The 22,021-nt window shown below is 49.5% G+C and overlaps 1 protein-coding gene across 4 annotated transcripts in view; it reads right to left on the bottom strand.

Moving 5' to 3' along the window:
* Positions 1-22,021, bottom strand: part of GOLGA2 (golgin A2) — a 355,961-nt gene that overhangs the window by 36,624 nt on the left and 297,316 nt on the right. The gene's annotated exons all lie outside the window — the stretch shown is intronic.

Genomic DNA, 22,021 nt, shown 5'->3' on the forward strand with positions numbered 1-22,021 from the left:
GAGAGGTCTATCCAGCCAGCGAACCACTGGGCCAGCGAACGCCCGAGGAAGTCATGGGGAGAGGAAATGTCCCGCTGAAAGGACCAAAACAGGGCCCGATGGACAATTACGCGGCCCCGCGCCGGGTGGCGGATGGAATCCCAACAGTCCCCACCATGGATTCTGACGCGGACCGGCTCATGGCAGCAATCCAGGCATCTCGTACAGACATACAGGAGTCCAGAGCTGCATTAGAGGTCAAAATTGGTGAGGTGGGCTCGGAGGTGACGCTTCTACGACAGGATTTTCGCAACCTCTCGGACAGGGTCACGGCGGCCGAAACACGAGTGGGAGAGGCTGAAGACACTATCACAACGCTACGGAAGGACATGGCAGACCTCCAGGCATCGCATCGCCAGCTCGCGTTGAAAGTGGATGACGCCGAAAATAGAGCGCGGCGCAACAATCTACGCTTTGTGGGATTTAGGGAAGGAATTGAGAAGAACGACATGGTGGCCTTCCTGCAAGCGTGGCTGCGAGACACATTTCCACGGGCGCCATTTTCGCAATGCTTCATAATAGAGAGGGCGCATAGGGCGATCCTTGCGAAACCGCCGGAGGGGGCCCGACCACGACCGGTGATTGCACGATTTTTGAACTTTGCAGACAGAGTCCTGATACTGAAAGAGGCGAGAAAACTAGGCGAGATCCGGATAGAAAACGCTCACATCATGATCTTTCCGGACTACAGCCAAGAAGTGCAAAAGCAGAGGCGATCGATCCTTTGATTCAGTGAAGGCCAAGCTCAGAGACATGAAACTTTCATACATGCTACTGTTCCCTGCGAAACTTAAAGTGCTATTTAATGACCAGACACTCTTCTTCACTCACCCGGAAGACGCATGGCAGTGGTTGGAAGAACGTCCAATCCTGAACAGTAGAGAGATTGCACTACGTGAGGAGCTAGACAAGTCTCTGAAAAACAGGACGCAATGGGACCTTCCAAAGCCTCGGAGACTGAAATCTAGAAGAGCCAGGAGACAAACGCCACTGACGCCGTACAACAGCCGCGATATGGGGCAGGCAAGGAGGGGGCGGTCGGCCTCTCCGGGAGGAGCAGCAGCACCGGCTTCGAGATACGAAGTACTACGCACCTCAGCGAGATCTGAAGGTGAGGAGGAGGACACGCACGACAGTCACACATCCGGCGGAGGAGAGGGGGACGAAGAAGATGACAGACAATCAGATCATCCGTTGGTACGAGAGATCAGGGTGCTGGAACGGGACAGGTCAGAACCACACAGCGCACCGGAATTCGAATCGCAAGGCTCTAAATCCTGAAGAGAGACAACGTATGGGGAACAAGGTATCATCGGCCCAGGGACATTCCGATAATAGACTACAGACTCATACGAGGGAAGGCGGGAAAATGTGGAGTGGCAGTCAGCTACAGGAAAGCACGCAAGTTGACACTCCCCCCTTTATTGTATTGCGTTTGACACGATTGTAAGGTTGTTGGGGATTTGTTAGGGAGGGGGGATTGGGTGGGCGACAGGCCTACTCCTTCGGAAAGCGATGCCCGTGTTAAGGGCACACCTGGAAGGGGAGGGAGTTGGGGTGGGGGGGGGGGGGGAGTTCATGTTTGTCGGGGTACAAGAGGGGTAACACTGCGATCATACACTTTGACACGCCTGCGCCTACGTCCGAGGCGGAAAACATTGGCAGACAAGGTAAAATCTTCGCAATGGCAGATACACTAGATCCACCACAACAGGAAGACAGGGGGTTTCCATCCTAACCTGGAACGTGAATGGCTTGGGCTCTAAAATTAAGCGTGGGCTGGTTACTGCTTATCTCAAGAGAATGGCACCAGACATAATTCTATTGCAAGAAACACACCTGCGCGGGAATAACTGTGCTTTCATAGCGAGAGGGAGATATGAGGTCCTGGCGCATGCAGGGTACACAACAGGCTCGAGGGGGGTAGCGATACTTCTCAAAAAGTCGTCCCCGTTTTGTATCACTCGTACATGGAGTGACTCGCAGGGCACTTATGTGGGAGTGCAGGGAACATGGAGGCGGCTTAGATACACCATACTCTCGGTATATGCACCACCGAAGCTCCAAACACGTACACTCATGGCAGTTGCATCCATTCTTCTAGACACAGCTGACACAATACAGATAGTGGGAGGGGATTTTAATGATGTCATGTCTGAAGAGCAGGACAGGACTGGCCACAACCGTAGAGTAGCCACCCAGACAGCATTGTTCCAGCAGATGGACACAATTGGCCTCACCGACATATGACGCTGGCGTCACCCTACGGAGACCGCATATTCATTCTACTCAGGGGCACATCGGGTCTTTTCTAGACTAGATTATATATTTATAGCAAGACAATACCTCACTGCAGAGGACGTAGCAGAATACAAAGCCCGAGGGATCTCGGATCACTCGCCCCTGTTTGCAAAGGTGGGTGGGGTGCGAAAAGGGAAAGGTGCGGAATGGCGACTGGCGGCCTGGGAACTTCAAAAACCAGAGATTGCACGCGGCATCAGGGCAGACATTAAGGTCTATGTGGCCGAGAATGAAGGGTCGGTGGCTTCAGGGGTCACCTTCTGGGAGGCGATGAAACCGGTCCTGCGCGATAGTATACGGAGGAGGCTGGGGGAGGAGCACCGGAAACAGATAGCGGTGGTGGCAGACCTAGAAGAGGCGATCTTAAGTTCAGAAGCGAAATATTTGCAGCACAAAGACGAGGTAACGCTGAGACGTCTGCTAGACACTCAGAATGAATATAGAGAGGTGGTCTCCAATGAGGCGCGGACACAATCCCTGGCGACGCTCCATCGTTTGTACGATGTCGGAGATAAATCAGGTAGACTATTGGCATGGCTGGGTAGGAGGGAAAGAATGGCTAGGTGGGTGGAATGCATCCGGCCGGCGGAGGGACTCATAGTGCGCACTGACGAAGGGATAGCGGAGGCTTTCGCGTCCCACTACGAATGCTTCTATGCGGCCAGGGGTCTGGGAGACGAGGTGGTGGCGATGCAGTATATGGAAACGACTGAGGTGCCTGTACTACCCTTGGATGAGTGCGCGGTGTTGCACGCGGATATCACGACAGACGAGATTTCAGCCGCTATAACTAAACTAAAAACGGGTAAAACGCCGGGACCGAATGGGTTCCCTGCGGAATTTTTTAAACGGGCAACTGATCTTTTGACACGGCACCTTAAAGTCCTATTCACCGAATCATACCGGGAGGGGACCCTTCCACCTGACCTCACGCTAGCCACCATAGTGCCGATTTATAAGGAGGGCAAGCAGAAAGAGGAGTGCGCATCTTACCGTCCCATTTCCCTCCTTAACATGGAGGTGAAGATCATAGTGACCATCCTAGCACAGCGCTTACGAACAGTGATCCCAAACCTAATCCATATGGACCAGTCGGGTTTCCTGCCCGACAGAGCGACTAAGCTAAACCTCAGGCGGACGCGCACAACTGGCTGCAGGAGGTCAGGGGGAGGAGTGAGCCGCACTGGTTCCTCTCCCTCGATGCAGAAAAAGCGTTCGACGCGGTGCACTGGCCCTTCCTTATGGCGGCGCTCCAGAAATTTGGCCTGGGCCCTAAGTTCCGGGGCTGGATACGCCTGCTATACACGGCCCCGAGAGCGCGAGTACGGGTAAACGGGAGACTGTCTCGTGAATTCAAGATAGAAAGGGGTACGCGCCAAGGGTGCCCGCTCTCGCCTCTCCTATTTACACTGACGATCGAAATCCTGTCCGCACAGATTCGGTAGAACCCGGATATTCATGGCTTCCTTAGGGGTCCCGCAGATGCCGTGCAAGAAAAAATATCCCTGTATGCAGACGACGTGTTGCTATACATCACTCAACCTGACACTACGGTACCGGTGTTGTTTGAGGTGCTGGACGGTTACGGGGCGAGAGCGGGGCATACGATCAACTGGCATAAGTCGGTACTGTACGACCCGCATGGAATGGGGGAATGGGGGACCTTGCCTGGCGCATTGGTGACAACCACGGTAGGATTTCAGTACTTGGGCATCTACATTACCCTAGATGAGACGCTATCGTTCAACAGAAACGTAGCACGGATCATGGGGATGGGGGTGGCGGATATGACCAGATGGCAACAACTGCCACTTACTCTTCTGGGCCGGGCGGCTATGTATAAAATGATCGTACTCCCAAAATTCCTCTATGTACTCCAAAATGAATACTACCCACTCCCGAGTGCTACCATACAGAAGGTACATGCGGACCTGCGCTCCTTCCTGTGGTTGGGAAAGCAGCCACGGATAGCTCTACAGACGCTACAGCGCCACCAATATAGTGGAGGGATTTCGCTACCCAACATAGAAGCATACTACTGGGCGGAACACTTGACTCCTATAAATGAATGGATACATGCTCCGGCAGACCACCCGACATATGCACTCGAACGACACAAGATGTCACCCAAAACTATACTATACTACCTCTACGGTGGGGGGCTACGAAAGTCGCTACTGCCGGCAACGAAACTCACACTGCGGGCCTGGTCCAAAGCCACAAAACGCATGGGTTGGGAGGGCAAACCCACTAGACAGACGCCATTATGGCAGTGTCAATGGTTGGCCGAAATTTGTAAGTTACGGGGCTTCCAAAGATGGGATGACATTGGCATCTCTACCATAGGGGATGTGATCTCCCGGGGAGAACTGAAAACATTCCAGGAACTACAGACAGAATATGGATTACACCACACACAGATGTTTAAATACACGCAGCTCAGACACGCATGGAAGGCTCAAAACATCGCGCTGGCAGAAATACCGGAATACGCACCACTGGAAGGCAGACTCCTCCAGGAGCAGATATGTAGCCAGGCGGTATCCCTCACCTATAAAACCCTCACCAATAACATGCTGGGTAACCTGACAAAATTAAGGGGCATATGGGTGGCAGAGGTGGGAGTGATGGAAGATCTGGATTGGGAGACAGTCCTCATGCACCCACGGGAAGTCGCAATCAAATCGAGGCTACGCCTCATACAGCTGAATGTGCTTCATAGAACGTACTTTGATAGATTGCGGCTTCTTAAAATGGGGAGGATAACTGACCCGGCATGCCTGCGCTGCCGCCAGCAACAGGGGGACTTCTTCCACACGATGTGGGCATGTGCTCAAATACACATCTATTGGAAACACATTCTTACTGAACTGGGGGCGGTGTTGGAGACGGAACTCCCACTAGAACCTAAGTTGGTCCTCCTGGGCATTTGATATTTGATATTTGATATTTGTGGGTATTTGTAAAGCGCGAGCGTTCGCTCCCAGGGGAGCATCATGGCGCTAAGCGAGTTACGGAGGAATAACTGGAATACGTGGTGAAGTAAAAAATGGAACTAGATAGCAGCCAGGACAGAGGAATCGGAGAGTTTGTAGACCCATGTCTTAAGGAGTTTCCTGAAATTGTTCTCATTATTAATGACTCTGAGGTCAATGGGCAAGGTGTTCCAGGCTTTAGCTGCCAGAACATTAAAGGACTTTCCTCCTCTGGTCTTATATTTAAATCTGGGGATTTGGACAAGGTTAGTCCCAGAAGATCTCAGGCAGCGCGAAGGATTGTAGCGCTTGAACCGGTTTACAAAATAGCGGGGTCCTGTATTTTGCATGGTCTTATGAACTGTGAGAATCAGTTTGAAGAAAATTCTTTTGTGTAATGGCATCCAATGAAGTGAATTCAGGGCTGCAGATGCAGATGACCTTCTGGGGAGACAAACGAGGTGGACCTACCACGACCACAACTCATTTTCTTGGTATTAGCGTTGGTGGTAGCGAAGAGGCACATTGCTAAGTACTGGGGAGCCGCAGAGACACCTGACATCGAGGAATGGAGAAGGGGGATGGACCTCTACATGGCTGCCGAAAGGGTGACCTATAAAGCTAGGGGCTGTCCCAAAAAGTTCCGCAGAGTGTGGGCCAAATGGAGGCAATACCATGGACTGGAGGGGGGAGTGCAAGAGGAGACCCCAAATGGAGAAGGGAGGGGTGAAACTGCAAGTTTGACTTGACTAAGGTGCGGATGGTAACACAAAGCCATGAGTGTAGGTACGGAGGGTTTTAGGCCGTAGAGTGGGGGGATCGGGTATTGTGTCATAATGCCACGTGCTGGGGGGTGGTGGGATAGGGAAGTTCCATACTGTCTTGCAAAAGTCTTTGGACTACCTTCTGCAATTGCAGCTAGAAATGTGTGAAATGCCCGCTTCTGGGACACGGGCGCGGGTGTATGTTGACAGTGTACAGTTGGGAGGGAGGGAGAGTTGGGGGTTAAAGTTGGAAACCAAAATGGGATAACGAACAAACAGAAAACAGAAAAAAGCAGAAACTTCCGAGTGTTTTGCCGGTATGCACGGAATACTGTGAAAGTGCCGTATGGCGAGAAATGAGAATTGCCGCCCGACCTCTGGGTTGCGGGCTGAAGGGCCGTGTGATGAACTGTGACTTTAAAAATGTTTTCAGGCATGGGGGAGTCAGGAGGCTCCTCACTATGATGTACCTTTTTTGTGTTTCTGCAATAAAATAAATCTAAAAAAAAAAAACATGGCAGTATTTCAATACAGAAACGGACATTGCAACAAACGGAAAAACATTCATAGACCACAAATAGCCAATCCACCATTTTATGATCTGGAGTCTAGCCAATCAGGCTCAATGATCCAACTCTCCTCTCAAGCTCCACCTGCCTGATGTTCATAGGTTGAATCAAAGGTTTCAGGAGCCTCAAGACTGGTAGAGGGTCGGTGCATGTGAATCTATGACAGATTACAATGCCAAATAACTGTTGTTACAAGTATGCAACTTCTTCTTCAGCGTGGGATCTTTCATAGATTCATGTGCTTTAAGAAAACAAGTTACTTACCTGTAACTTTAGTTCTCCAGTATTGGAATCTTTCATAGATTCACATGCCTGAATCATTCCCCGTCGTCGAGACGGGAGTCTCCGGTACATAAAAAAGCAGTGCTTAGTAGTGTAGCAAACTGAACAGAGGCCTAGGCCCATTTCCCTTTTGCAACCCATAGCCTTTGTTATGTAAAAAGGCCCAAACCTTTCCCTGAACCAATCAGAGCTCCTCACCCTCTAGAACACTCTTGAGAGAACCTTCTGCCCCTCACATTTTTCGCGCACTTGTCTATATAACACACTTCTTGAGCTAAATCCGAGGTGAGCCTCTCAGGGGAGGAGGGTGGGTGCATGTGAATCTATGAAAGATTCCAATACTGGAGAACTAAAGTTACAGGTAAGTAACTTGCTTTCTTACTCCAGTATTGGAACTTTCATAGATTCACATGCCTGAATCAGAATAGCGAGCAGTGAAAAAACAAAGCACATTTTCCTGATACATTACATAATCATGCAATTCCATTAGAAAATGAAGCAAATTCATATATATACACGTATATAAAATGTGACTTTGTAAACAAGAGAAGTCATGGATGGAGGGATGCAAGAAAGGCTCACCGTTACTGGATGATATTCCGCAGTACCGCCTCTCCCACCGCCGCATCCGATTCTGCGGCTGCCTCCAAGCAGTAGTGCCTGGTGAAGGTGTGCGTGGATGCCCAGGTCGCTGCTCTGCAGATATCCTGGATTGGCACTCCTCCAAACAGTGCAGTGGATGTGGCTACTGCCCTCGTGGAATGGGCACGGACTCGTGCATTCAAAGGCTTTTCAGCAGCTTGATGACAGTAGACTATTGCACTGGAAATCCATCTGGCAATTCCCCTCTGTGACAGCGGGAAACCTTTTCTGGGTGCGCTGAAGGCGACGAATAACTGGGAAGACTTGCGAAACGCCTTAGTTTCTTTCAAGTAAAATTTCATACATCTCTGAACGTCCAGCGAGTGCAATACTCATTCTGCCGCTGTTGATGGATGAGGAAAGCAACGCTTCAGCACCAATGGTTGGTTCAAATGAAAATCCGTTGGCACCTTCGGAATGAACTTCGGGTTTGTCCTGAGAATCATTCTATCCTCCTGAAACTGTAAGAAAGGTTCCTGAATCGTGAGCGCTTGTAGTCAACCTACTCTTCTCGCTGAAGTCAATGCAATGAGAAGAGCCACTTTCCAGGACAAGAACTTCAGGTCTGCCCTGTGTATCGGTTCAAACAGTGGCTTCATCAATTGAGAGAGTACAATATTCAGATTCCATAAAGGTGGTGGAGGCTTTACTGGAGGGAAGACTCTGAATATCCCCTTCATAGATTGTTTGATAATCCTTGATGACCATAAAGATGGGCCTGACGATGACCTCCTGTAGCGGGATAACGCAGCCAAATGCACCTTGATGGAGGCGTGTGATAATCCTGACTTTGCTAACAGCAGAATGTAAGGTATAATTTGATGAGGCGCAGCAGTAAGAGGGTAAACATCATGTCTCTTACACCACAGACAAAACCGCTTCCATTTCATCCTGTAGGTTTTGTTGGTACTCTCCGCTCTGGCCTTGGACAGGATCTCCCTACATTCATGTGAGATGTTCAGAAGGCTAAACTCACAGTGTTCAGGAGAAAGGCTGCTAATCGCAAGGATTTCGGGTCCGGATGGCTCACCTGCTCCTTGGACATTGTCAGAAGCGATGGAATTAGGCGCAACCGAATTGGACGGTCCTCCGACAGCAGCAGCAGTTCCGTGAACCAGTGTTGTCTGGGCCACCACGGGGCTACTAGGATCAGCCTGCACGGCTCTTTCTTGATCTTCACCAGTACGCGGGGGAGAAAAGGAATTGGAGGAAAACCGTAGGCAAAGATGCCGGACCATGCCATGGAAAACGCATTCCCCCAAGATCCCCTCTGGGGAAGCCAGCTTGCGAAGTACTGGCATTTTCTGTTTTCCTTTGTTGCGAAGAGGTCCACTTTCGGAGTTCCCCATCTTCGAAAGACGCTGTCCAGGATCTCCTGGTCTAGCTCCCATTCGTGGCAGGACAATGTTAGCCTGCTGAGAGTATCCGCCTTGATGTTTTGATCCCCCAGGAGGTGTTCTGCTGTCAGTGATATTCCTTGCTGAAGAGCCCATTCCCATATCTCCTGGGCTTCCTGAGACAGGGAGAGAGATCTTGTTCCCCCTTGCTTGTTTACATAATGCATCGCCGTGGTGTTGTCTGCTCTTATCAACACCGGCAAACCTCTTATCCTTGGCAGAAAAGCCAGTAATGCCAAGCGGATCGCTGTGAGCTCCAGCAGATTTATGTGTAATTGCTGCTCCTCTGCCTTCCAACGGCCGCTGACCTGAGGTCCTGAAGGAAAGCTCCCCATCCTTCTAACGACGCATCCGTCGTTACCACTAGCGGAGCTGCTCTTGCCAGAAACGTCAGTCCTTGAGGCACATGTGCCTTTTGCGTCCACCACTTTGCTGCCTGCAGCATCACCGGTGTCACCTTTATTGCATCGTGGAAGGATCCCTCCGCCTGACGCCATTGGAGATCGATCTGTTCCTGCCATGGCCTCATCCTTAGCCTGCAGCAAGGTACCAGGGGAATACAAGAGGACATCGTGCCCAGCAAGGATTTGTACCAGCGGACTGAAAGAGACTTTCTTTTTACCAAGTCTTGGAAGAGGGACACAATCCTCAGTTGTCTTTCCTCGGAGGGAAACGCTTTGTTGCATTCCGTGTCCAATATTGCCCTCAGAAATGTGATCACTTTTGTTGAGTGGAGGTTTGACTTTCCCTCGTGGAGAGTCAATCCTAGATTGGCGAATAAGTCTATGCAAGCTTGCGTCGACGCTCTAGCCTGTGTCTTTGATGGTGCTTTGACTAACCAGTCGTCGAGGTACAGAAATATTTGATGCCTTTGCTTCCTCAACACAGCCGCCACTGGAGCCAGGCATTTCGTGAAAACTCTTGGCACTGACTTCAAGCCGAATGGCAGTACCCTGAATTGGTAATGTCTTCCGGCTACCCAGAACCGAAGGTACTGCCTGTGTGCAGGATGTATCAGCACGTGGAAATACGCGTCTTGTAGGTCCAATGTGGTCATATGATCCCCTGGGTTTAATAACGGAAGGATGTCCTGTAGGGATACCATCCTGAAAGATTGTTTCTTGAGATAGGTGTTTAGGGATCTGAGATCCAGAATGGGGCGCCACTGGAGCTTGTTTTTCTTGATAAGAAAAAACAGGGAGTAAAACCCCTTGTTTTCCTGGGATTTCGATATCGGTTCTATTACTCCCTTTCGGAGCATTGTCCAAATCTCCTGCCGGAGTTGATGCATATGGTTGGCTCTCTGGTGCATCGGGGGCGCTTGAAGAAATTCTTGGGTGTGACCGAATTGAACTATTTTGAGGACCCATTGGTCCGTTGTTATTTTCCGCCAATTGTGAAGATAGTGAGCAATCTTTCCACCCAGGGGAGCATCTGACGGAGCCGGAAGATGGAGGTTGTCATTGTCGACGGGTGTTGTCCTTTCCCCGGCCACCACGTCCTCTAGGAGTTGATTTTGTATATCCTCCTGACTGACGCGGACTGTATTGTTGACGGTAAGGCTGCGATGAGGACTGATAGGAAGAAGAATATCTCCCCTGTTGGTATCCTCCTCTATACGAGGACTGTCCTCTACCCCTTGAGCCACGAAAAGGGGTTTTTCTGTATGGCAGTGTTCCCAGAGCCTTTGCCGTATCAGTATCCTTCTTGATACTCTCTAGAGTATCATCAATATGTTTCCCAAATAACTCTTCTCCATTGAAAGGGAGGTCTAAAATCTTGTTTTGCACCTCCGGCCTGAACGCTGTTGCTCGCAGCCATCCTTGCCTGCGCAGGACCGCAGCTCCTCCCAAGGATCTAAATGCTGTGGTAGCTATACCCATAGCGCAGTCTATGACTTCAACCGAAGTCCTCTCTCCTTCCATGAGAATCTTCTTCGCCTCCTGCTTCTCTGGTTCCGGCACCAGGTTAACGTATGGGGACCGGTCACACCACATCTGCCTTTCATACCTTCCCAAGATAGCGAGGGCATTAGCAGCTCTCACAAGCAGAGCCGACATTAATGAAAACTGTTTTCCCGCATTATCCAACCTTCTGCCCTCTTTGTCTGGAGGTGTTGCAATCGGAGCAGATGGGTTCCTGGATTTCTGTTGTGCCGCCTGCGTGATAACAGAATCCGGTTTGGGATGACCCAAAAGGCAAGATGGAGCATCAACAGGCGCCTTATACTTTTTATCCAGTCTGGCCAGAACCGGCGTTACCGTCGCTGGCGTCTCCATGACCTTTAATCCTTCCTTCCAAATATGAGACACTATAGGCAGGGATCGTACGGATTTCCGATACGAGTCTTTGAAGTCATATAAAAAACATTCCGTTTTCTCTTCTGTCATGATCAGTGCAAATCTTAGTGGCTCTTTCCATCAAATTATGAAATCCACCAATGTCCTCCGGTGGAGAATCTACTGGTCTCTGCGGAGGAGTTGAAGGTGATTGGGCGATATAGTCATGCCATTCTGCACTTGTGTCCGCAATCTCCCCATCCTCATGATCGTCATCCAAGGTATCGTGGTGTGTCGTCGGCAGTGGAGACCTAGCAGTAGGTTCCGGCACAATCTCTCTCCTACGAACCGGTGTTCCTGGAACCGATCGTGAACATGGAGTAGCCTCTAGGGCCTGTTGAGCGACTGGAGTCGCTGGGTATCTCTTCCTATAATCCTCCAACATTCCCTGGAGATCCTTCAACAAAGAGGGTGGTACACTTGTCATCTCCTCACGTTGCTGTTGGCGATACCGGTGCTGTTCCTGGGGTTGTTCTTGATAACCCCCATATTCCTCCTCAGAATCCTCCTTCCCAGACACGGAAGATGAAAAACCTCAAATCTAAGTCAAAATACTGTAGAAGTAAAGAGTTTGAGCAGAGCTCAAAGGAGACTCCCTAGCACAACGTGCGGTAGAAAAATCAGAGGGGCAGAAGGTTCTCTCAGGAGTGTTCTAAAGGGCGAGGAGCTCTGATTGGTTGAGGGAAAAGTTTGGGCCTTTTTTACATAACAAAGGCTATGGGTTGCAAAAGGGAAATGGGCCTAGGCTTCTTTTCAGTTTGCTATACTACTAAGCACTGCTTTTTTATATACCGGAGACTCCCGTCTCGACGACGGGGAATGATTCAGGCATGTGAATCTATGAAAGTTCCAATACTGGAGTAATCAGGATTACCAAAGCAGCTTCATAAGAGACATCAGTGGAACAAGGCTTACCTTAATGGAAAAGGCTGTGCAGGTCTGCGAGTAACACTTTTGTTTCACCTGCTGACAGGACATTCAAGCAGTAATGCTACGTGAAGATGTGTGTAGAAGACCGAGGATCTACTCTGCGTAAGTCCACTACGAGTACCCCGAGCAAAGAGTGCGGCCGTGGCCACCAAATCTACTGATGAATGTTCTCCAACAAATAACCTGCAATCCTGTGTCTTACAGGGCTGCCAGCTCTGACATGGCAAAAATTCATCACGTGATCCAATGTGATACACGTTGCTATTATAAAAGGCATAGTTTATTAAAATATCCAAATTAAAAGAAAAATAGTTGGGCTGTTTTATGGACTTTAGTTCTATAATACAGAATTTTATCCATCACTCGAGATTCAATGAACGAAGAGATATTCGGGCAGCTGCTGACAATTGCGGAAAAAACCCACTGGTAAGTGGATATTTTATGAAGATGAAACAATGCACTTTTGGTATGAATTTGGACCAGTAAACAGCGTGTACCAGATTTTATTAAATTTTATCTAAGGTGGTTTTATGGAAAGGCTTGAATGATACGGACACCCACTCCTGAAGAACTAGCTAATAAAATGGTCGTTTTCCATGAGAGCATTTGCAGAGTTGCCTTGTGTAGCGGGTCGAACAGTTCCTTAATTATTTGACCTAGTTCGGTCTTCATTTCCCATGCTGGTGGATTCTTCCCCAAAGGATGAAAAGTGCAGAACAGACCTCCCATTACTTCTTTACCCAGCCTGGAAGAGAACAAGGAAGGCGCAAGAGAGTTATAAGTAGCTGGATATGACGACTAGAAGTGCCCCGATAGAGGGACACCTCACGCGAGATTCTGCTAAATGTAGCAGATAAGGTACCACTTCATGAGGGTACATGGAAAGATGGTCAGTAATATTTTCCAAAGCCAAAATGCAAAATAACTTCCATTTTATAGATTATGTTTTGATAGTGGAACAAAATCTATCTGCCTGAAGAACTTCCTTGCAGTTTACTGGGATGTTCAGAAAGCCATATTTGAGGCCTGAGGCAGCCGGATGCTGGGCCATGGTGTGGGACCTGCCTCAATGGTTGGAGAGGGAACGTGACTATTTTGAAGCAGATGGGTGTCTCCACCGAGAGGTGCCAGAGGTCAGTGAACCAAAACGGCTGGCCCGAGTAGGGACGACAAGTATCAGGGTACAGAGCTTCTTCATTTTCCACAATGCTCTTGGTATTCGTGAAATCCGGATGAAAAGCATATGCAAATGTCCCTGACAAAGGAATTGAAAATGCTTTCCTGTGGAGTCTGAGTAACATCGCCTGCTTGTGTAGTTTTGGAAGTTTGCGTCCCATTGTGTGGCACAGAGGTGTAAGGATGGTTGGTTCCAGCTTTGAAATAGGAGTTCCAGATGTGTGAAGTTTAGCTCCCAGCGATGCATTCCACATCTGCGGTCTTGTTTTGTAACCCTGGATTGTGCTCAGTGTTAGGTTAACCTTGTGACTCAGAATCCGTATGACAGTTGTTGAGCCTCTCTCGACACCAGCTTTGACTTTATCCCTCCTTACTTCTGCGTGTCCAGTTATCTTCGTGTGATACCAAAGTCAGGAATGCCTTTATAGCAAGACTGATCAAACATACCTCAAGTACATCTATGTGTAGTGTCTTCTCCAGAAGGAAGCAGGGGCGGCTTCTCACCTAAGGCGTAGGAGCGTCGCCCCCACTGCTCTCCGAGCAGGAATAATATAGTTAGTATTTTTTAATTTCTCTGAGCTACGGCGCTGAGTTGGGTTGGGTGGGTCTGGGGTCACAGGGGGAGTAGTGGCGGGTACAATCTAAGTGCACATGACTGTTCAGCTGACCGTCTTGGGCCGGTCAAACAGTCATGCACACTTTCAAATTAATTTGATTTATAATCAATTTCCTCAAAACCCCGGTCACGCTGAGCTCACTGACTCTAGTCACGAGGTAGGGGACTCCTCTTTTCGGTGATAGTGTGCAAGGGCATCGACTCCATCCTTAGATTGTTTTGCCGTAAATGGTGATTATGGAGTTAGTCAGAGTAGTAAAAGAGATGTCCCTGTATAATGTATCTGAGTAAGATGTTACTGCAACAGGTCAAGGTTCCTGGGGAGGCGGGTGGGTGCATATGACTACAGCTCTACATGCCAACAACAGATGCATACTGGGAAGTAGCATTTTATGTTCGAGGCATATGAGCTGTAGATCATATGCTTTAGCATAGACTATAATGCAGTTATTTCCGTAGCGCTGGCTAACCTGTATCTGATGCAGTGGTTTGAAATTGTGGTCGTAAAACTGCCTGACCCACTCTAGCTTGCTGTCTTGCTAACACATCTACACAATAGGGTTTTGTGAATGTGTGCGGTGTAGACCATGTTGCAGCTTTGCAGATGTCATCTATGAGTATGTTTCCTAAGAATGCCATCGAAGCCCCTAGTTTGCGTGTAGAGTGTGCTCTAGAGGTTATTGCTAATGTGCGCTTAGCTTTAATGTAACATATTTGAATATACTTAACTATCCACCCTGCAATACCCACTTTTGATATGGGATTGCCTTTATGTGGTGGTGCAAAAGCAACAAAAAGTGGTTTGGTTTTCCTAAAAGGTTTTGTCCTCTCTATGTAGTAGATGAATGCTCTTTTGACATCTAATGAGTGAAAAGCACGCTCTGCTACAGAATCTGGTTGAGGGAAGAAAACAGGCAACTCAACAGACTGATTGATGTGAAAGGCAGAGACAACTTTGGCTAACAATTTGGGATTAGTCCTAAGAACCACTTTGTTTTGGTGTATTTGCAAAAATGGTTCTTGTATGGTTAGTGCCTGAGGCTCACTGACTCTTCTTAGAGATGTGATGGCGATAAGGAAGGCCACCTTCCATGTGAGAAATTGTAGTTCACATTTGCGCAACGGCTTAAAGGGTGGACCCGTGAGTCTTGTAAGGACTATGTTTAGGTTTCACACCTGGGAAGGTGGAAGTCTGGGAGGAAAGATTCTTTTAAGTCCTTCCATAAAAGCTTTAATAGCGGGCACTCTAAAAAGAGACAGGAGCTGTCTGTTTTGCAGATATGCAGCTATTGCAGCAAGATGTAAGCGTATGGATGTGTACGCTAAATTAGAACGCTGTAGGTGTAACAGATAACAAAGGATGTTTTGTATTGAAGCATCCAGTGGATTGATCTGATTGTTGTTTCAATAAACAACAAACCTTTTCCACTTTGCTGCGCAGCATGCTCTTGTGGTAGGGCGTCCAGCCTCCTTGATCATGTTCATGCAGTCTAGCGGGAGATTAAGGTAGCCAAACTCGAAGACTTCAGGAGCCAGATCGCAAGGTTGAGATGACTGGGATCTGGATGTCTTATCTCGCCATGGTTCCACTGCTGTGCTAAGCATTCCTGTAGGGGACGCATTTGGAGTCTTGTACAAGGAACGATTATAATGCAAGAAGCCATCATTCCGATCAATTGCATAAATACTCGGGCTGGTAACGAGTGTTGAGGCTCAGGATATTAGATTTTGCATGTTGCATATCCTGACTGGGTTGGGGAACGCTAGAGCTTTGCAAGTATCTATTGTGGCTCCCAGATGTGCTTGTGTGAGGGATGGCTGGAGGTGAGACTTGGGGAGGTTTACAGTGGATCTCAAGTCGTGTAGTAGTTTAACTGTTTTCTGAGTGTGGTGTACGTAACTGTGTTGCGACCTGAAGCCTCAGGCCTAAATAACCATAAGGCTGGGTGCTGTGTGTGGAAAAGTAGAACATGCACTTTAACATGTTTCAACAGTAAAAACCCTATATTGTTGTTTTTACTGTGCAAAGGTTAGTAACCCCATTGACCTGTACAGAGTTGCAGCCTAGCAACCAAGTCCAGCTACCTTCTGAATGGGGCAGCTAAGGTTTTTACCGCTTGATAACAAAAGAATAGGTGCATTAAATCTGATGTAATGGTTACATCAAATTCCCTTTGGTTTTGCTTTGTTCGCCCTAAGTGTGGCAGGGTATGCCCAGACGTGGGTTCCTTGCTCACTTTGCCACTGGATTCAAGCAAGCCTGGCTGAAGACGGCTGGAATGCCAGAAACCGGTCCTCGGAAGCTTGTTTCCGGTCCGGGGAAGGCATGGCTTGGCAGTTCAGGCTGGACTGTTCCCATGAGGCACAGGGTCAGACTGATTTGCATATGGCCATGTCTGAACTGGGGTGGCAGAGCGGGCTAAAGAACGGTGATGGATCAAACCCAGATCTTTTGACTGGGTGTGAGTGTTTGATTGGTTCAGATGCTCCGTCCATCACCACCCCCTTTTGTACCACAATCTACAGCGGTCTGCCCTCCTGGGAAGATGTGCTACGACGCCCAAGAAAGGAAACAATAAGGGTCTGCGAGGGAGAGAGAAGTGTTACCTCCCTCCTGCAGGAAGCCACATGCGTGTGAGCCCAAAAGAGAAGCTTCAAACGAAAAGCTGGGTTTGAAGGGCAAATGGGTAACACTTAGGAGAGGGACGCTTTATTGTTTAGGAAGACAGGCTGGCACTGGGGCCAGGAAAGGAGGTCAAACCGTTTTTTCAAGGGGCGTATACCCCCATGGTAGATACACCTCTAGGGGTGGGCAAGGAGCTCTGAGTTTCGTGAGAGGGTGTAGGAAGGCGGATACCTGACTATGGTTACCCCAGATTTTTTGCCTTGTGTTCAGCTGGTTTTCGACTTGGCCTGGGATCCTGCTAATCAGGGTCCCAGGCTATCTGCTCTCTCTTTAAATGGACTCCATGTACTATAGGTACATCACCAATTTGGTACTGGACACCTTGTCAGCCCCTGTACCAGGCACTATAGGTGCTCAGGGCATAGGTGCATCCAAGGCCTACCAGGGGCTGCAGCATATCTTTTGCCACCCCTGGCTGGTACTTAAATCGACACAACTGGCTGTTCCCACAGCTGGGGCAAGGTGGTGTACTCACCCCTTGCTTAGATATAGTATACCCATGTCTAAACCTATATCTGGACACATATAAACCTATAAGTCACTCCTATGGCAGGCCTTTACAATCCTGGAGGCAGAGTGCTTGGTTTTATGTGAGATGGGGCTCTAGCATGAGCTGAGCCTGTCTGCAGTGTTCGGAACCATTTCCTTACTGCTGTTCCAGTGATACTGCCATACCATATACTCTTAAGTGCATTATAATCCTCGCGGTTATTGCTAACTTTGGTTTGGCTTTATCAAAACATGTCGTGTTTGGTGTCATACACTTTGGAATACTACCCCCTCGCCAGTTCTGGCGACGGGGATAGCATTCCACCCTTCTAGAGGGAGAAGACATGTTACTTTACTGAAAACGCGGTTAATCCTAACCAGCGCCCCAGCATCACAAAATGGATGCTGCTGCCACAGACACATGTCTGACCTCCTGCAGCTGACCGAAACTTGGCAGAGGACGCCTGGACAAAGGGTTTCCTGTCACAGGGAGGTGTCACACCACCCCAGACAGGAGATAGTGGATTGTAGCAGGGAGGGTTGAAAAAAACTAGACACTGCCTGGGGCGCACAAGGTGTCCCTGGGCAGATTCCAGTCAAACCGGTTCTGGGGCACTCCAGCCCCAGTCCTGGTGGCAAACTGGACAAAGGAAAGGGGTGTAACCACCCCCTTCCTGGGTCCCACCCATAGGAGGACCTAGCAGGTAATCCAGCCCCTAGATTTGATTTAAAAGTAGGAGCTGTGCAGATGCACATCAGATTATCCTGACTGAAACTTATGAAACGAAACTCTGGACCCTTCGACATCCCACTCGACGTGGAAGACTGAAGAATCTCCCTTGTGGTCAAGGAGTGACCACCCTGTGCAAACAGGCACCATCCAGCACCTCGACGTTTGCTTTGTTGCAGTTCCCGCCGGAACTCGAGCGACAGAGATCGACAAGACCCAGCGTGCCTGCCTTCTAACAGCCCGATCCACAGTCCCTGCAGAGCTGGGACCCGTGGAGGCGACGTGAAGCGTGGGAGCGGCCATCTTGGAGGAACAACGAAGCGCTGACCGTGCAGCACCCGAGGCTCCCTCGAAGCTGTGCATTGGAGTTTGAGAAGCTCCAGGCCCGAGCAGCTTGTGCACCGAAGCTCACCCCTCCACACTCGACGAGTGCTGCGTGGGGCCCTTTTGCATTTTCCTGCTCGACGCGTTGGTCCGGTCGCTTGCCCGTTGGCTAGTGGCCCCAGAACCGACAAACCTAAGAATTTACACAGCTGGTCTGGTTGCTCCAGACTGGCCCTCGCTGCCCTAAAAAGGAGCACCCGCTCTGACCTTGCTGGACCGAGTGTTAAGCCTTCTTCGAATCCTGAGTGGGTTGCCCTTGCCAAGGCTTGTTGACTCCGATCGTGAAGCCGACACCACCGACAGTGAGAGCCTTCGTGGGACAGCTCGTGATTCACTCCAGGACATCCTCGGTGCCCCAGAGACCACGTGGTCAGGCACCCGACATCGACCTGACTGCGCCCGACATTGCCTGGTTCCTTCCTGGTCACTGCCCAGTGACCCAGACTCTGTCCCCTCTGCTTTCAGGTACCCTTCAACTTCGATCCACCCTTGGATCGCACCGGACACTTCTCTTCTGGACGCCTGCAGCATCTTCATCTCCAGGCACCATAGAACTGCGTGACGAAACCCGACACACTTTGGCACCTATGCACCCGCGTCCTGTGGGTGAGGTAACTTACTAGCGCCGGTGTTCCCACACTGGTACACACCTCTAGTGCCTAAGTCTAAAGTTTGGTAGTCCTAGTCCAGTCGGACGACTCCTTTTGCAATAACTTTGTAACTTTTACGCACCATTGACTGTACATTGGTGCATGCGTGTGCTTCCTGCACTGCACCCGAATCCCGCGGGCTACTCCCGTCCTAACTGCTGTTAGTCCAGTGTAGTCCCAGCAATTCACAAGGCCCTAGGCCTTACCCCCGATCGATTAGTGATTGTTATACCACTTTTTTGATATATGGTTTGAGTGGCCACCGGCCTCATCCAAAAACGTGCAACTTGTATATGTTATACTGTGCTATTGTTTAAACGCTTGTGCTTCATTGCTCATAAAGAGTAGTGGGGATTATTCTAAGAATAAATACATAAATTTTGATAATATATAACTTGTGTGGTGTCCTTTCATTTGATATTACAGGATTGCATATGGTAAAACAGCTGGCTTCACATGCCCTCTTGAGTTAAACCTTTAAGGCTGCTTAGTCCATGCTACCCCTAGGATAGCTTGTCTACAAGGTTGACTTACAACCACCACCATAAGGGTTGTTTGGACTGATACAAGGTGATCACTAGAACTAGTGAGCATCATATACCAGGCCAACTTCTCACAGAGGGGCCTCGCTGTTGGGGTGGGCAGAATGGTACATCCTGGAATATCCAGATGCCAGACTTCCCAGAGAGTTGTCATCAGGAAGGGAGGGAGCCTGGTAGCCCATTAACTCCCACCCACAACCTACCCTGAGGGTATTTCCTGAAGATAAATAGGGCATTCCTGGCACCCAGAACACAGATCTTAAGCGACATGGAAGAAGGACTGCCCTGCTGCACCTAGGGATCAGCAAAGAGCCTGCAATGTCGAAGACTGCACTTGCTAGCTGGCGAAGAGAGTGATTGTGCCTGCCATGTCATGCTCAAGGAGAAGCGGTCTCCAGAGCCCGGTCAAGGCGAGAGACTCCATGAGCCAGACGACTGGCCTCCTGCTGGCAGCACAGGGACACAACAGCTGAAGAAGCCTGCTGGGGCAAGTTGGCAGCACAAAGTCTTCGATCCATTACCACCGTGCAGCACCAGGGAGCAAGACCGATACACAGAGTTGCACCCAAGTTCGCTGAGCCCAGGACTGCTGTTGGGGAGCTGCTAGGAACCTCAGAATGCCAGTTATCTGCCAAGGAAGGACTCGCCTGTGACCATGACACTGGGCGACCAGCCAGCCCGCAGAACACCTTGCGGGACGCCAACCCTGTAACCAGGAATCCTGCACCATCTTCGTGGACCTAGTAGTGCCTGCAGGGAGACACCCTCGCCCCCTAATCCCCTCCCCGGTCAACCGCGTCACACCCAGAGCACCTTCAGCATACTTCATCCCCCGCACCACGACCACTTCAAAGGAATCCATTGCAACGCGGATAAAGTGCTTGGAACTGCTTGAGGACTGCTGCAAACAGGTTTTCAAGTGTCCAATTCACTGAATCTGCCAAGGCTTGTTCCCGGTGGAAGGAAAATGCTTTGATTAACTATTTCTTGTCTAATTCATATCTTCGGAAGTCTCTAGTGGATCTTTTTCATCGTGGTGTCTACATTCCTATAAAAACACATTCTAAATTGGTGTAGGGTTTCTTCAGTATTGAGTCGACGTCTTCAATTGTTCTGGTGCTCTTTAAATGCTTTACAGTAGTTCCTCTGTGTACGCCTCGCTGCTCCGTGCCACAGCTACCCAGGGTTAAGCTGAAGTTTGACAAACGAAACCTACTGGACCTTAAGGGGATCTCTTTCCCAAAACTGTACAATTGTTCCCCCCAATTGGCAAAACCTTTGGCACTCTCTGCAAGTCCCTAGTAAGTGGTACACCTGGTACCCAGGGCTTCAGGTACTAAAGAGGGTCCCCAAGGGCTGCAGCACGAATTGTGCCACCTAAGGGCCCCCTCGCCGAGCACATGCAAGGTTGCCATTGCAGTCTGCGTGTCTTGGTGCAGACAAAGGTGAAAACACAGGTCACACATCGCTGTGTGCCATGTCCCCTACCACTGCAGGTAATATTTGTAAGTCACAAGGTGCTGAATATTACATGTGAGGGCAACCTGCATGAGCAGATATGCCCCTATGCTGACAGTCCTATTACTGCCAGTACAAGTGACCAGGGAAGCCATTTTAATACATGTGCTGGACAACAGGTGGTGACCAGACAAAAGAGGCACAGGCTTACATTGGCCATCATCCACCTACAGCAGCTAGTCATGAAGGTACGGGAATACTGACACGCGACTGCCGTAGATGGGCTACGACTAACCTCTCACTTGTGTGATCACCTGTGGGGTGCTGGTGAAGCCAAAAGGGAGTGCAGTAAAATGAAAACGCTCATGGGGTACTTTGAACCGCGGATAATGTCTGTGGGACTGTAGGGCGGATAGAAGAAAATATGTGTCCCGCAAGTCCAAGGACACCATGAAATCACCCGGACCCAGAGCAGACCAGATCCGGATTACCACAGCATCCTCAATGTGTCCTTCCGAGGGAGGCATTTACAAGCTGGAGGACCAAACAGACCTGATGACCCGGATGAAATGGCAAGAGTAACAACATTCTTCTCCTTCCGGGTTCGGAGCCTTTTCAATGGCACCTTCAGAGAGCAACAGCCATTCCTCCTGCAAAAGGATGGACAGGTGATGGTATTCTGCTTTGGTGAGGGAGGAATAGTGGCCGGAGCAGAAAGAAAAGGTCGGGCACAGCCATTGTAGACTGTATGTAAGACTCATCTGTCTGATGGGATGGATCGTCAATCGATCAAATCATGTCCCTCACCGGTTGGGCACGCGTTACAACGGGCAATCTAAAGTGGCTTGGTGATCACAGCAGCATGGAAAGAGCAACTGGGACTGATGTCCCTGCGGCCTCCACACTGGTTGCTAGACCCACATCCACGGCCCTGAAAGGACTTTGGTCCCTAATGCACTGTTTGGGGTGCGGCTGTCTCCGTCTTTTCTTCAGCCCTGTGGAATAGCTCTAAACTTTTTGAACTGATCTGTGAATTGTTCAAAATCCACAAA

This window comes from Lissotriton helveticus, chromosome 5_2 (assembly GCF_964261635.1).
Source record: "Lissotriton helveticus chromosome 5_2, aLisHel1.1, whole genome shotgun sequence".
Taxonomy (NCBI): Eukaryota; Metazoa; Chordata; class Amphibia; order Caudata; family Salamandridae; genus Lissotriton; species Lissotriton helveticus.